Source organism: Pinus tabuliformis, chromosome 1_2, assembly GCF_031772625.1.
Source record: "Pinus tabuliformis cultivar Carrire ecotype Pingquan chromosome 1_2, CPIR1, whole genome shotgun sequence".
NCBI classification, from domain to species: Eukaryota; Viridiplantae; Streptophyta; class Pinopsida; order Pinales; family Pinaceae; genus Pinus; species Pinus tabuliformis.
This window is the reverse complement of record NC_142298.1, coordinates 44,269,251-44,286,147: the sequence shown is the minus strand read 5'-3', so window position 1 is coordinate 44,286,147 and position 16,897 is coordinate 44,269,251.

Below are 16,897 nucleotides of genomic sequence, written 5' to 3'. Positions count from 1 at the left end.
GCTCTTACACTGCTCATAACCATGCTTCAGCTTCCTAATGACTTTCCCCAACGACCAAGGCTCATCATACTCAATATGATCTTTAAATGCTAAAGACAATCGATTGATGAACCTTTTGACCTTTATCTTCTCATCCTTGAGGTAGGGTGCATACCTCAAAAACTTTAAAAACTTAGTCATGTAATCTTCATCTGTCATGGAACCCATCTTCAATCCATATAACTCTCTGGTTTTTTCATCATAATATATTTTTGATAAGTGCTTACTCCTGAAGAGTCTTTTAAACTCATGCAAACTAAGCTCCTCTACCCTGATGCCTCTGACATGCTTCACATCTTCCTGCCAAGTATTTGATTTTCCCTTGAGACTGAAGATAGTTATCATGGCTTTCATATTCTATGAATAATCATACAAACTTAAGAACTTATTCATCCCAATTAGCCATGCTTTTGCATCTTCTAGTTACTTCACAACCCCATCAAAATTAGCATTATTTGCATTCTTGAACTCCTCAGAACCGGAAGTAATGATGATGATGTCTCTCAGAACCGGAACTAGAATAAATCCATCAGTGTTAGCCCGCCTGTCAGACGTATCTAAAGACCTTCCACCTCTAATTTTATCGTCTTTGTCCTACCTATATCCTAATCGAGACCTACTACCATATGCCCCATTAGTGTTTTCCTCCTATCCATGATTGATCCTTAACTGTCCCTTCCTCTTCAAATCTGAAAGACTCTGAAGGACGACTGCTCTAACCTTTGCTTTCTTTTCCTAAGCTCTGGTAAGTCTTTCTATTATTATATGGCTTACAACTTCTGATTTTTTGCTTTAAACTTTTCAGTGTATTTTCTATATCAGGAGAGTACTCTTCTCCTTACTACTCAACTGACCTATCCCATTTCATAGAATTAACATGAGGCCTGTAATGGGATTCATGTGAACTGTAGTCCACCATTCTACTCTTCATCTTTGATCTTCTATGTCCTGTAAGCATGTCATGTTAGATAAACCAAATATAGACATAACCAAAATCGTACCTCAGTGTATTTCAGGGGAGGCTATCTCGTCTGCACAAATCAATTCAGATTAGCACGATACAACATCACAAGCATATCAATTCTTACATAAATATCATGACCATAACAAGAAATGACCTACATGATGAACACATAAACAACTAACATGCATGTGTAACGATCACATCTACCCCGAGGTCTAGTGCTGCAACCTCGCTCTGATACCACCCTGTAACGTGGTATCAGGGAACGAAAGGTTGTAGGGAACGAAACCACTCTGATACCACCCTATAACTGCCTCCTCCCACATTTACCCACTTTTACAAACTCTCTAGGGCAAACATGAGTTGAGTGTCACTGTGACATGACTTGACCTCCAATATCTAGTTATGAAAGTGGGGTTGACTAAACAAAAACTTACAGTTGTCCCTAAGGGACTACAGACCACTCAGAAGCATACAAGCCACTCCAGGTGATCAATCTCTAAGATGGAACTCTATTTCATAAGATAAACTCCCCAACCACACCCTTGAAACTCTGTGCATGCGGTTGGGAGGCTATAACCGCACCCATAGGCCTTATTGCATGCGGTTATGACCCAAATTCCTCAGTTTGGAGTATGTGGTCACGAGATCTATGCCACTTTTTCAGGCAAGCCTCCAAACCACTACCCATAACTGCATATAATTTTCTGGAATCATAAATAGCAGGATAACAAGGCTAACCATAGAAAACTTGAAAAAGATCTTGACCAGAACATGCCTAGTACCAGATAGACATTTCGTCAAATAGATGATAAACATATAATCTACAGGCCATGAATGCATATATGATCATAAACTTCTTAACTTCATCTGAAAATCACTAAGAAGGCTCAATGCCCTCTCAAGCTAGCTGCAATAACACTTGTTAGCCCATGCATTCATCAAGCATCCAGTAATTTATCAAATCATGAACAAGAGCCATAGTTAGAGCACATCATAAAACCAAGCATATAACCAACATACAACCAGAATAAAAACTATGACAAATCAGTCATAAGATCGCCATAATAACTGGTACAAGCTCTCATAGACCACAATAGGAAAATAACTCATATTAACATATGAAAATGCCAACCAAGTCATGGACTTCCACATACCACCCAACCATAGATTGGGTTGAACCAAATCTCTCTTTCAACCAATCACCCCCTCACCATATTCGAAACATGAATGTGGGATCATATGGGTTAAACCACTATAAAACCAACTAAGGCTTCTAGAAGCCACACCACCTCAACCCTCAACCATAGTGATTTCACCTAACTAGTTGAGAAATCACTAATACCAAACCAGATTGGTCTCTATCCAAGCTATCTAAGGCTCTATGAAATAGTAACTCAACCCACAACCTCCAGAGAGCCCAAGTTGTTTAAGGGCCTCAGAGCATTTGTCCTAACTCGCAGGTTCCAGGGACTAGTAACTCAACCCACAGCCTCTAGGGGACCTAAACTAATTCAGAGCTCCAAAGCGTTTGTTCCAACCCACAGCCATAGGAAACCTTAGAACCAATCAGAAAAACAAATGGGGAACCCACTATACCATGGTTATCTAGGAAATGGCAAGGCAAGGATGAAACCATTGCCAGTCCAAGAAAATCTCCATGCCCTTGACAACACATAACCAAGGCATCACATGTATATACCATGCATCCAAAACTAGCAAGGAGATCACACATGCAACCTCTTACATGCAAAGCAAGCCTATTGTAGTCGTTGATACAACTGTCTCCTTGTACTTCCTTGCTTCTTTGCTTGATTTCTCAAAATCCAAGTGAATGCTAGAATGGTCCAAGAATGCTCTAAGTGTGCAAGAGTGAATGAGAGCCAAAATTGAACTGACAAAAGCTATGAATTGTTTCTCTAATGCCTTTTTATCATTGATGTCTCCTTTTTCTTAATTTTCCTTCTTTTTTCCTCTAATTTCCCTTGTATGTGAATTTGTGTCTCTTCATCTTCCTTTTCTCCCATTCCTTCATTGTCATAATTAAATATCATTTATTGCCTCTTTGCCTTTGCCAATTTCCATAACCTTTATTAATCCACAAGTGATGCCCACTAAAATGTTTACCCACAATTTAGCTTGGAATATGTGTCCCATGACCGTGGTCTTATTTTTATTTACATGGAAAATCAACCAAGGGTTGTTACGTTAGTTTTCTTAATTACTGATTTTTTGTGTATGCATGAAATAGATAAAAATACACAAACAGAAAAAAGAATAATAAATACAACCACACACCATCCAAAATTAACACAAAGATATGTTAATGAAAACCCTTACAAGAGAAAACTCAGCTAGAAGGTGAGACTGCTTTGCTTGCTTTTCTCTAGTATGGAAATAATGCAAGTACAAAGGAGAAGGCACTCTCTATGGAGTTACATGAGGCCTGTTAGGCTACTGCATAACATTGATCCCATATATTATGTTCATGAACTCCCACACCTAGCTTCTCTATTCTACTATGGAACAAAATACAATAGCAAAGAATGGAACCCCTACTCCTCTTGGTGGCCTGGTTTTAACATAGTTTGATAACCGATAAGGGATTAGATTTGACCTCTTCAACTCTCAACTAGAGTTACAACTTTTACCCTTCCAGAGACCTTCATATTCCACGTGTAATTAGCCCCTTTTTCATGAGTAACAGGGGCTAACGTGGCATCCTCTTGAACCATTATTGTCAAAACGGAAGATCAACTTCCTAAAGGCATAACATTTGCTTACGAATTTGACATCTTTATTGCATCATTTGAAAGATATTTGAGTGTAGAATAATTCGATGGGATATTGCACTAAAGTGAGAGAGTTTTGATCCCAAAAAATGTCATTTAATTCCTCAAAATGGACCTAATTTTTCCTCTTTGAAAGCATCAAGATAGATGAGAAATAACATATTGATCCATTCCAATATCAGATAGGATATTTTCATTTTTTTTGGTAATGAGGTCGTATTGGAAGGACAACTTGTTGTGGTTTTGGATGTTCATGGTAAATTGGATGCCATGTCATTGGATATCAAGTTGAGGTGGGTCAAAAATTTATTGAGATGGGTGCAATGATGAGGCAAATTACATAAATATCAATAACAAGTTTATACAAATATTTTAGTTCCATGGGAAATATTTCCAATATTTTTTTCTCAAAACATTCCATATAAAGGTTATCAACAATAGGATATAAGTGAGAACCCATGGTAGTCCCTTTCCTTGTTATAGGAATTCTTTGTGAACGAAAAGAAAGCACATACAAGATAAATTTTAACAAGAATAGTGGTTATAGAATCAATTTGATTGTAAATTCTATCAAATAATGTTTTTACTAGGATTTTGGTAAATAAGAAATCAACATCAAAGCACACTTGGAGATTCCTCCCCTTGATGGATGACTTAAATTTTAGTAATGAAGTAGTGGAGTCTTTAATGAAAGAGAAGATGAGCTAAATTCTAAGTAGGGGATTTGATGGCACTCATAATGGGACTAAGAAGGCCAACTTTGTGAATTTTGGTTTGAACACATACTCAAGGGGTTAGATTGTTTTGAGAAATTAATGCGTTTTTATGTCATGATCAAGGGTAAACTTAATATATTGTAGTTTAGGACATGATAGGGAACGGAGGAAAAGAGATATCTCATTTTTGAGTTGTGATCAACTATGTTTATGATTATATTAGGGGAATTTATGACACTTGTGATCGGTTTACAATGGACATCCCTCTATCAACTGTTAATTAATCATATATTCCATAGGTAAGAAGGTTGCAAAAAAATCAATATTTTTATATATTTATAAAGGGTATAATTATTAAATTATACGTTGACTTGATAGAGAGTAGAGGAAGAGATTTCATTCATTTTTTAGCAATACCATGATGATATAAACATTCGCTTTTCTAGCTTTGAGAATGAGAATGTTAAGACTTCATATTTAAATACATAGGTCTAAAGAGGTTGGATTTAGTGGGGTTTGGAACAACATTGTTAAATTTCTTCCATGGCATGGATAGAAAGGAAATTAGGATTGTTGTTAAGGCATTTAAATTTGAAATATTCACTTTTAAGTAGATTGTTTTTTGTCAAGTTCTTTAATAATGGTTGAAGAAAATATTTTATGAGTAATATATAAAAGGGGTTGAGCAAATAAACACATTCATTTTGTAAATAATCAAATTAATATATTATTAGTGGAATGACTATCTTCATGGATTTCCAAATTCACGTAAAGATTATAGTATACTTATATAATTAGTGTTATGTGAGATAAGGAGATTTTATGGTCACAAAAGATATCACTGCATAATAATCATAATAATCCTTTTGTCATTATGTTCAACCTCTCCATATGACTTGGTATACATCATCGTGACCTATCATAGATAACTCGCTAGGAGGAACTTGGGTGTGACAGTCCCTCGCTAATCCCCCTAATAAATAATTTTAAATCATTTTAATGTAATTAAAATAACTGGAAATTGGGATATTGATTTCAGATTTTGGGGGAGGGAGATTGCTTAGGAAAATGGAGGAAGCTCGATTACTTTAATGACAACCATGAGAGGTTGATCAACATGCTTTAATGGTTTTGATTATGTTTTAAATTCATCCGAAGGAGGAGGACAAAGGACCATACTCCTCTTGGATAAAATTACAACAAAAAAGGACAAAAACTGGATGAGGAGGAGTGACGGTGGCATGAAATGGTCTAGAGATGCATGACAAGGAGGACAATTGATTTGGTTACAGTTGTTTTCACGGGAAGGAAGAGACAACTGATACTGTGGTAGCGGCAAAGAAAATTGGGGAATGTCAAGGACAGAAAGGGTGGTGTTCATGACCAGGAACATAAAGGAAGAAACAAAACGCAGTAGAAGAGATCGTAGAGTAGTCATATATTGTTACTAGAGAAATTGAAGAGAGGATAATATTGGTTCTCGATTGAGAATTAGAATCACTAAGAGGCATCTTTCAGGTGAAGGGCCAAGGTCTCTAGATTCCCTGTTTCAGTTGGAGAGTAGAGATGGTGTAGTCTCTAGATTCCCTTAATTGGTGGTTGGAAGCCTTTCTCTTTGGACTCCTCATCAATGCATGCCCTCGTGTCTTCTTTGCTCGTTTTCTAGTTCATTCTTAGTGAGTTTTGGACTCTCGATTTAGATTGGAACTACCAAGGCAAATTTTCTAAGGGTGGAGGTGGATTAACATATGGATTCCCTTGATCACCTGGTGGGTGGAGGTGGTGTAGTCTTTGGATTTCCTGTTTCATATTGACTTCTTGTATTAGCTGGTGCGTGGAGATAATGTAGTATTTGGATTCCTTGTTTCAGCTGAAGGGTGGAGATGATGTAATCTTTGGACTCCCATGATTATTTGGTGGGTGGAGATAGATTGACATATAGATTCCATGTCTCAGCTAGTGGCATTGTTTGATTCATTTGATCACTCTTCCTTAAGCTCTCAAATCTAGCCCATCGGTGATTAGCTACAAGAAAGGTTGTAGTGTAGACCAATCTAAGGTTTTGTGGAGAGTTAGAGTCCCAATGTTAGTTGCTAGGCTTCTCTCATAAGATAAGCACTTACTTATGTACTTGTCACGCGGAATAAGTCGATCTTGCGAACAAGATAGACCTTCCTAGAATCTAAAGAAGACCTAATGACAAGCAAACCAACCAGACACTATCTTTCTCTAAATATGCTTTCATAAACAATAGAAAACAAGTGTTTTTAGGGCCTACCTTAGGTCCAACGCAAGCTTGTGGATGCCCTCGCTCCTTTGATCCAAATGAGCTCCTTTTCGCGAATCTGCAAACACAAACAAGGCAAACAAATTAAATAGCACCTGAAAAACATATTTAACATGAAAGTCAAGGAGTCCATGAAACAAATAACATAAGATACTTGTTGAGAAAAATGAGTTTGATTGTATTAATTCAAAAGAAGAAGAACTTTACAACCTTTGCCTTGACGCTGTACAAGCTCCTCCCAGGGACCAGCAAGAAGTCTCCTCTACTTTGACAAGTTTCACTCACTCCCCAATGAAGCCAAAAAGATGTGTGATCTCTCCTCTTAAGCTCAACTAGGAAGTCTTGATTTCACCAGCATTTACCCTCAAAAATGTTCAGCTTCTAACCTCCCTAGCAACCAGCCCAATGCCTGTATTTATAGTGCAATGGAGGGAGGTTACTAGGTCCTCCTTCAAAGGGATAAAGCCCTCCTTCAAAGGGATAGCTCCTCTCATCAAGGGATTAGCTCCTTCTCTTTTGGGATGCATGAACCACCTCAGAGCGAACAATCCACGTCAAAATTCCTTCTAGAAACCTCCAGAATTAACCCAAAGTGAGTTTTTTAAGATAAAACTTGTGCCTTTTGACTTTCACAGGGTTCTGCACCTACACCGTTAGGGACAGAGCGGGCAGGTCCGTAGTTTTTGTACACAGAAGGTGCGGGACCGCAGGTGACCATGAGAGAAAGTGCGGAACCAGAGTTACATTGATTTTTAATGTCTTTCTCTCATTTCCAAAGCTTGATTTGAAGAGCTAAGGTCTGAGACTTGCTTAGGAGGACAGTACAAGTGATGATAGACCCATACTGACTGCAAATAATCATGGTGACGATATTTTTGTGTAACAGATTGCCCCCTAAAGTGCGAAGTCTGTAATAGATGAGGATTTCTTATCATTTAGGAAGAGTGAAGTACTTTATCATTTCGAGGATCATCTTGTGGAGAGCCCGGTTGGAACCTGTAAAAACATTCAATGCAAGATATATATATGAAATCATATCATCGCTGAGGTAGGCATTCCCATACTCAGATCAAAACTGACTAGAAACTAACTACTACTCTGATACAGGAATGATCTTGTAAAACATCACAAGTATAGACTCATGTGGACACAGTATGGACGCAGCCATCTGTTTATGAATAGTCCATTATATAATGAATACAAAATTCCTCGCAGCCTGGATTGTGGAAACTAGATCCAGGGTCTTCATTTCTACTTCCCGAAACAGTACGATTCTATCCATGTGAATGAATGTGTTGATGTCGAACATGGTAGAAACCACTTGATTACCAGTCAATGATGTAAACTGTTAACAAGTGTGAGAGAAACCACCAGTGATGTCAATGGCTCTCAAAGTACCCAGTACAATCCATGAGATGCGAATAAATGTGTTGATGTCGAACATGTCACGGAATCCTTTGATCGAAAGTCAGTGATGTAAACTGTCGTCAAAGGCGAGAAACCTGCCATTGAGGCATGCAGACTTCAAGGTACTGACGATTCCTAGATCATCTTTTTAGATAATGAGTTGATGTCGATAGCAAGCAATCTGTCGTAGCCAAGCCCACAACACGAAATCATAGATCAAGTTGAAGAAATTTAGTTGCAAGAACTGACTCAGGGATGGTCAAGATGGATGACAGATATTTTGCAGATGAATGGCTTATTGGCAGTGACCTCTTGAACACATAACGACACAGCAGATGGTTTAGTGACAATTGACCCAAAGTTAATACCCAGAAACCGGCTGAAGACTTTCAATGTGGTTTGATCAACTGTTAGGCAAAGGATTTCCCAACCCAGGTGAATGAAAGTGTCATGTTCAAGAGTGGTTACAAAGTATGACAAACAGGCTCATTTTTCTCTCTTTTCCCCCACCATTTATGGAAATTACCTCTTTATTTTTGACAAGCTTGAGGAGGATAACATTTGCTTGATTATAAGCTCATCCTTCGGATGAGTCCAACTTAGTTTAAATTCGAACCCTAAGAAGGAGTGGTTCGTTCCCGTTTGTAATTGAACAGGTCCTTTATTGTGAAATTTTAACGAGTCCAGTATAGGAGAAACTCAGTGTTTTTCAATTTTAGAGAGTCTGAAAAAACTTAAGAAGACTCCAAGGTTGACCTTTTTCGTAAATTTGTGTCTCCCAAGCCTGAAAAAGTATAAAATAATACTTCAGAGAACCGCTTGATCTTTTACAACCATGGAGTACTTTTCGTCATTAGTGCCCTTGACCTGAAAAATTAAAAAAGCGATCAATGACACGTCGTTTTATAACCAATATCAAATTTGAAACGACAAAAATACGGCAATCTTTTCATGTTTTACGATCGGAAAAGAGCTGTAAGTGGACCGTCTTTTAATTCCGTTTTAACGAGTTTAAAAGAAAAACTCGGCAATCTTTTCATGTTTCAGGAGTCAGAAAAGGGCTTAAAGATGACTCTACTTGTTTTTCATCGAAAAAGATAGATTTCCCCTGAATAATCCTTTATTCTGCACAAAAACACGAACATTACTCATACCTGTTTGAAATGGATTAAAATGTCGCAAAATACCTTTTCAAAGTGAAACATAAACAAATTTGCAATTTATTTACTCAAAAAACTTATAAAAAGGGCCTTTGTCAATTCATTTTTACCGTTTGAGTTTGGGTGAGAAAATAGTGCTTTTGCTCAGAAAACTTCCCGTCAAGATTGCGGAAAATCCAACCGTCAGAATCGAATGTCGTCTTCTCCAGGTAATCCACATCATCCCACTCTTCATTTTTAACCGTTTAAATTTTTGTTTTAGTCCTTTATTTCATTTTTGGGAGGGTTTTTAGGCGCAAAACCCGCGCACGGGGGCCCGCAGGTTTATCATTGCGGGCCTGCGGACCCCGACTTTTTCTCCATTGGGAAAAAGCTCGGGGTCCGCACCTTCCATGTAGACAAAGTGAATCCCACGCACTGTGTCTAACGCGGAGAGTGCGTACCCCGCCGCAAGGGTTTTTAGCCCAAAAATTCTCAAAAATGGACCAATCAAAATAATTTCTAGCAATTTAATTTATCCTTATACTTGATGCAGAGAGTACATCATGCTAGATTGGCGTGAACGAGAGCATGAGGACGTGGATTCCGCCGCATGGAATCATCAGCCTTCACTTGATGCTTTGAGGGCATGCAAATTGTATAAATTCTGGGCCATTCCTGGCATGAGGGCTCAGGTGGATTTCTTACAGTGGTTGGTTGACAGATGGAGCATAAAGGACCAGTGCTTCTTCATTGGCGGCCATCAGCTCGAAATCGAGCCGGCGGACATATATTTCTTGATTGGTTTGCCTAAGAGACGCGAAGACTTGACTCTGTACGGGACTAGGCCAGGTGGCCAGTCTGTCGATAGCCTCCGGCTAGAGTACCGCAACAGCCAGGCTAGAGACAAAGGGATAGACATAAAGACGATATCCCGTCCTGAGCTCATGGTGATTGCATTCATTGTCACCAGACTTTGCGGAGCTGCTGCATTACATATTGCCACCGGATCCCAGATGCGTATGGAAGTTGATTGCTTTTGAGGCACCATCTTCAACTGGTGCGATGCCGTGTTGGCCAATGTAAAAGGCCAACTGACCAGGGCCAAGAACGAACGACTAAAGACCTTTGGGTATGGGGCTTTAGTCGTGAGTTTTGGCTTGGAGAGGCTTCCTATGCTGATCCCACAACACCTTACTGTTGGAGCTGGGCTTCCTCGAGAGCCCAAACTGATGCGATGGGTCACAGTCATGGCCCGTCACCCGGACGAGAGGACAGAGGTTGCTCGATTCAAACCTGAGTATTTCGAATGGCTGGAAAACCAGGTCTTTTCCATTTAGGACTTCCCTTACGCTAGGATATATTTTCGTGGTGACCCAGACATGGTTCTTCCACCAGGAGAGCAGTGGGACGAGTCAGGTAAAATCCTTTTCAACATTTTTCCTATTTTAATCTTTTTTGTTATTTTTTCATCATCTCAAAACTGATAGTAAAAATTTCAAATGCAGATGTGGGTCCACAGCGACCAGCCGCTCTCCGGCCTTACGAGAGGAGGCAACCAGTTGCACCCGCGCCAGCCCCACAGGACGAATCAACAGAGGTTTTGGCCGAGTTGGAGGGTCATCTTGAGTGCTTGACAGGAGATATTCCTGAGACCACTATACACGACATTCCTCATCGACTTCAGTGCTATGTGATTGGAGTCCCGAGACCTTTTAGGAGGTTCCTTTGCAAGGTGGCCCATGCAGTGGTTTCTTATAGAGATCATCACCAGTGATAGGATGATCGCCTATTGTGGGCACATGTGACATTTTTGTTTTTTGTACTTATCATCTTTGCCGATCATAAGGTGTTTTTCAACCTATGATCGAGGACGATGTATTTTTTGACACACTCCTATATATATATATATATATATATATATCACTATTACCGGCTTATCTTGTAAATCATGTTATGGAATGGTTTTAAATTTACATGTATGATTATTGCAAATGTCTATTTAACATTCGAGAAGCAATTGCATCTGCTAATGTATTTAAAGACCTTGGAATATGCTGATATTCAATATAATCAAATTCACGTTCCAAGAGACGCACTCTCAAAAATAATCTTAATAACACTGGATTTCTAATGGCATACACTCTATTAAGCTGTAATACAACGAGCTCAGAATCTAACCTCACTATCAAACTCCGAATCCCAAATGAAATAGATTCAGATAATAACTCAATCACTGCACTATACTCGACAATGTTGTTTGTTGTTTGACCGAGGCTTACCCCATGCATAGATACTAACTCGTCAGAGGGCGAATAGATAACCCAAGCTGCGGAAGAGATGTTCCGTGTATTACGACAAGCACCATCAGCGAAACCAATGTATGTTTGGACAGGCATCGACATCTGCAATATCAAGAGTAAAACCAAGATAAGCAGGAATAATGACGAAAAACACTCTCTAAGCTAAGCACACTGTTTAAACTAAAACACACCAGCTAGAAAGAAAAAACTATCCTATCTAAAAAATCTCCATACCCATTCTTTTAAGCATAATACCTCTTCAAGTAAAGGCCATTTCTAGGTTTACCCAAAGAGTCCCCATCAAAGTCTACCAATTCATAAGCCCCTTTGGCTAGATTTCGCTTGACAACATAGGGACCATGCCACATAGGAACGAATTTTCCAGCGCCTTATTTATCATTAGCTTGATCATAAACTAAGACTAGATCTCCTTCCGAAAAATTTCAAGGGGTCACATTTCGATCATACTGAGCTTTCATTCGTTTTGCGTGAGTCTCGATCGCCAATGCAGCATCACGTCGATTCTCATATAATTGAGCCAAGTATAACAAACGCTTTTCCTCTTTAGAAGTGGCTGGAAGTAATTCGATGGCCATTTGCAGTGACGGGATTTCGCATTCAATGGGTAACACGGCTTCCAAACCATAGACTAGTTGGAAAGGAGTGAACCCTGTTGATGTTTTTACTGAAGTTCGGTACGCCCAAAGCGCTGAAAATAGCATGTTGTGCCAATTCGACCGATGAATCCCAATGATTCGTTGGATCATGATAACTAAAACTTTTTTTATGGACTCAACCAGACCATTCGCTTGTGGATAATAAGGGGTTGAACTATCGTGACGTAAACCAAGCTAGCCTGTAAGTTCGGTCATCATATCGTTTCGAAAATGACGCCCATGATCAATGATTATCTCTTGCGGGACACCAAACCTAGCAATTATATGATTGAACACGAAAATTGCAGCTGTCTTGCCGTCTACCTCAAATGTAGGCATCGCCTCGGCCCACTTAGTAAAATAATCTACCGCAAGGATGATATACGCATGCCCCCCGGCCGAGTGAGGGTCACATGTAATAAAATCGATACCCCATTTGGCAAAAGGACCAACGGCAATTATAGGGTGGAGAGGAGCAGGTGGAGCACGCATCTTACGATCAAAAAATCTGGCAGTTGTGGCATTTTCGGACCGCCGTAATACAATCTTTAAACAAAGACGGCCAAAAGTAGCCAGCGCGCAATATCTTTTGGGCCATGGCATACCCAGACATATGACCGCCACACGCTCCAGACTGGCAGTCATTTAGAACCCTTTCAGCTTCCTCGTGAGTTAAGCAACGTCAAAAAACAGAATCCGCCCCACGGCGATAAAGAGTATCTCTAATAATCCTGAATTGTTGGGACTAGAAACGAATCTTTCGATGTTCTGACCGTGAAATTTCTGGCCGAAAGGATTGGGTCTGGAGATAAACAATGATATCCCCATACCACGGATATAAAGTGCTGATTAGAAACAAGGATTCGTCCGCAATGGGCTCCTCCGCCACAGTTTCCGTGTCAGCACGCAGGAAGTCACACATTAACTCCGCAAAAACTAAAGATTTCTTAGACTTAGATTTCGCAAATTCCAAGTCGAACTCTTGCAGGATAACAATCCATTTAGAGTACTTGCCCCCTAGCAATTGCCTGGTCAAAATGTAGATCATAGGGTTGCAATCCGAAATTACTGTAGTTTTACGTAGTAGAATGTAGTGACGAAAACGTTGGACAGCTTGAACGGCTGCCAATGCCAATTTCTCCACGTGAGTATTTTAGCTCAGTTGGATTTAAAGTTCGACTAAGGTAATATATCACATGTTCCGTTCCTGATTCATCTTCCTGAACTAAGACCATTCCAATGGTGGAATGAGAAGCGGCGAGATACAAGAAGTAATCCTGGTTGTAGTTGGGAGGATGCAACAACGGTGCATGGGTCAACGCGTGTTTGAGTGCATCAAAAGATTTCTGAGCTATCTCGTCCAAATAGAATGGAGTATTCTGCTTCAGCAATCGAGTAAAACCCTTTGTAACCTCGGTGTAGTTAGGAATGAATCGTCGTAAAAAGTTTGCTTTCCCCTGCAAACTTTGGAGTTGGCGAAGACTCGAAGGAGGAGGCAATTTGATGATAGCTTCGACCTTTGAGGGATCAACGCGAATGCCGGCTTTAGAAACTACAAACCCTAGAAATCGAACTGTTTCTATACAGAAGACACATTTGTGTGGGTTCAACCGAATACGATAATGCCTACACCTCATAAAGATTGCTCGTAAACGGACGAGGTGATCAGCTCGATGCAATGAATGAGCAGGCAAGTCATCGAGATAAGGTTGCACAATGTGCTTGATGTCATGAAACGCATAAGACATCGCCCTTTGAAAAGTTGCTCCGGCATTCTTAAGCCCAAAAGGTAACTTGCAATAAGCAAATGTCCCCCATGGACAAATGAAAGCAGTTTTTGGTTGATCGGCAGGTAGAATATTGATTTGATTGTATCTGGAAAAACCGTCCATAAAGGAAAATATTTCGCTGCCGGCACAATCATCAATGATTTGATCGATATAGGGAGTTGGGTAATTGTCCTTTGGACAGGCTCGATTAACGTCCCTATAGTCGATGCATATTCTTATTGTTCCCTGCTTTTGTTAACCGGAACAATATTCGATACCCAATCCGTTAGCGGGATCGGATAAATGAAACCTGCTTTCAATAGTTTTTCAACTTCTGCTTTAATTGCAGCAACTTTTCGTGGGCGAATCTGACGCAAACGTTGCCGGACAGGTTTAGCGTCCGAGTAAGTCTTGATCTCATGAACAACAATCGCGGGATCAATTCCTGGCATTTCCTCATAGGACCAGGCAAACACGTCGCGGAATTCTTGAAATAGGGCCTTATATAATTGAATTTCGTCATATGTACACGAGGCGCCTATATGAATGTTCTCAACAATTCCGGGCTTAACCGAAATGTCAATAGGAATAGTTCGAGAGATGTTTCCCAAATTTAACTCTGAATCAGGATGTTTCATTGGATTCTGAGGTTCCTTGACATATTCAGTTGTAAAAATTGATGAGAAATCATTTTCAAAACGATCATCCTCAGGTAAAAACGAAGATCAGTGATGGAGATCTTGTAAATCATCTACACATAGGATTTCACGAATTTGCTCATTAGAGTGAACAAGTTCAGAAAACGTAGTTAAATCCGAGGTTGATGTGAAAAGTGATTCCTCAAGGACCACATTCATTAAGTCATTTTCGGTTGAACACGGGTCGGCAAAAGACTGCACAGCTTCATAGGCAATTTCATATGGACTCAAAGGCATGGAATTACCAAATGAGTCTATCTCAGATTCAGAAGGGATGATCCAAGGATCATCATAAATAATGGTGTCTGATGTAATCATATGAATGGTTGCAAATGAAGATGATACGTTGATTGGAGGAAAAGGAAAAGTTCCCAATAAACCGGCATCTTTAACTAATCCTACTCCAACATCCTTATATGGGATAGTCGTTTTACCAACATGTTGAATACTCTCCGAAGAGGCTGGGTCAGATGAAAAGTAAGCAAGCTGGTCTATTGTTACGATCTTTTCATTGTGTGGAAACTTTATTACTCGAAAGACCGATGAAACGACCGTTGTCATAGCGTAAGACCAACTGCGACCCAAGAGAAGGTTGTAATCTAGAGGGGCATCAACCACCTCCACATTTAGACTAACGGCTTTTCCTTCAACCCCTATAGGAAAATCCTATAGAATGCCAAAAGGATGAAACCCACGGCCATCAAAGGCCTTTAGAATCGTCGGGGATTGATTTAGCGAAGGAGAACCAAGCGATCTCCAACACTGTATCGACATAATACACGTTGAGGCTCCCTCATCAATTACAGTCCGATGAATAGGCATGTTTTTTACTATCACTGGAATCTGGAAAGCCATTTGATGAGGCAAACGCGGTGTAATATTTTCTAGATCGAAAATTATTAGGTTCGGGTCCTGAACATCAACAGCTCCTATAGTCGACAAAAGTAATTTACGTTGTGTTGGGCATGATTGCAGCACTTCCAAAGCCGACATTGCTGAGGGTGAAACAGCTAAATCCTCAATAATGTTATAATTCTGAGCCGCTCTGGCATGTGGATTGAAAGCTGACTTTCGAAGTATACCCTTGGCGGGCAGTTTGATTACCAAGTCTGGATTAGGTTTCTTGATCTGTAGTGGATCGGAACCGGGAGCTAAGGTTAATGGATTAGAATGAGAAGATTTTGCTTCTTTACCATCAATAGGACTCTTACTACCATAATCTTGCGATCGAGTCGCAATGCTAACATGGGACATCATCAGTATGGGTTCTTCGTTGGCACTCGAGGATGAACCTATCATCTTACTGTCTTGAGCCGGAAAAGGATCCTTCAAAACAGCAGGAGTTTGGGAACCCTTGACAATTTTCGCAACCTCTGCACGATGAGGGCAGTCTCTTGTAAAATGTTCATTGTCACAAATGAGACAAGGATAACAAGGTTTGCGCTTTTCATCATTGGATTCCGCTTTCAGGTTTCTCCTTTGAACTTTTGTTCGTTTTATTCTTCTTCTTTCCTTTCTTCTTCCCACCGATATTGATTTGGCTGTAGATGACTCTACAACGTGAATATCTGCAGAAGAATCTCTTGTTGGGGAATCAGGCAAGGTTATAATGGGAGAAGAATTCTTGGAAGACTTCTTCTTACTTTTAGTGTTAACTGTGCCAATCATACCATCGGCGGCATGAGATCCCGAAGGAGCTGCAGCGATTTGATTTTGCTTGCGAAGATCGGGGATTTTTTCGTGTAACGTACCCGATTAAGTATAGACCAAGTCAAGGTACTGTGCTTGAGCAATGACTTGCTCCTCAGTAACAACTCCGGCTTTAGCAACATCTTCAGTGATCTTTGGCAACAAAGATTTTACAAACCACTCAGCCAAGATTTGATCCGGAATAAATACCTTCACTAAACGTCGTCGACGTCTCCACTCATGAATATGATCTGAAATGTAAGTGGATGTCGATTGTTTTAGCGAAGTTAACAATTCCGTGCCATTGTCATATCGGACTGGCAACTGAAAATGAGTTAAAAACGAGGTAGCTAACTGACTAAAATTATAAAAAGTGCCTCGCGGTAACTCAATGTACCACTTGGCCGCGAGACCAATTAGAGTGCGCTGGAAAAGTCT